The following is a 1,152-nucleotide window of genomic DNA, read 5'->3' as shown; positions in this document are numbered from 1 at the left end:
TGACAAAGAGTTGGTGTATGTGTGTTATCATGTTTTTTCTCTTAGCCTAAACAAAACTGAGTGACGTTCTGATGTCTGACTAAAAGGTAACACCTTCTGGGGTGTAACCAGGAAGGGATGAACATTATAAGCTCAATTCATTATTATAGTAGAAAGAAGTTGTCAGTGTTTTGCAGAGTGTCTGCTCAGAGCAGAGCTCCCGTGCTTGTTTTGATTCAGCCCAAGTTTGTACACTGAGGCCTGTGCTGCTGAGCGCTGAATGAACCTGATTAGAGTCAGAAGATTGAAAATAAAGTTTTGAAGAAGAAACACAGCTGAATCCTGTTTATTCGGACATACCATTTTGAACAACGCATATTTTTCCAACATCTCTTCAAGACACCATACTTTCCATGTTGCCTTCAAATCACTCTTACATTTGTCCAGTAAATCACTACAATATTCTTTCTTATGTTTTCTTATAATCCATACTATTTTGTTTTTATATTCTTGGCAAGGTTTTAAGAACAGTGAGAAACTGATCATGATCATTCAAGAAAATAAAATCATCTTTTTATCTCAAGAAAATGGCCATTATATTGTGATAATGACATAATTAAAACCATAGGAAAAATTATATGCGGAAAACATCTGGTCTCTGCTTCAATAGAGCTACACCATGTTCCTGACAGGAAATTTTAATTTAACGTCCTGGATTTTACACAAAATTAAAATGAATGTTCTTAATTGTTCAAGTTTGTTCTTACAGCAAGCCTTTTRATGGCCTGCAAAAAAGAATCACAAGGACAACTCCAGTAAAACTCATAAAATAGTATTATTCATATTTATGTAAAAAAAKCACTGTTTTGCAGGATATTCTGGTACCACTTACCCAAATCCAGACATGTCCAGAGTCATAATTTCATCAGACATGCTAGTAAAGCAGCTCCCCCAACAGCTTCCTTCATACTACAGCACACACTGTGCACTTAGGTGATTTTTTTTTTTTTTTTGCGCTGGTAGTGAATAACAAATAGAAAAATTCTAAATGTTTTCAAGTTTATTGCAAATTAATGAAGCAAATAATAATAATAGGAATATAGAAAATATCATCTTGATATTACTGATTCTATTGATCTATTCAGTGGATGTAAACAAAAATCTTGTGTAACA

This window comes from Austrofundulus limnaeus, unplaced genomic scaffold (assembly GCF_001266775.1).
Source record: "Austrofundulus limnaeus strain Quisiro unplaced genomic scaffold, Austrofundulus_limnaeus-1.0 Scaffold111, whole genome shotgun sequence".
Lineage (NCBI taxonomy): Eukaryota > Metazoa > Chordata > Actinopteri > Cyprinodontiformes > Rivulidae > Austrofundulus > Austrofundulus limnaeus.
This window is presented reverse-complemented; position numbering follows the sequence as displayed.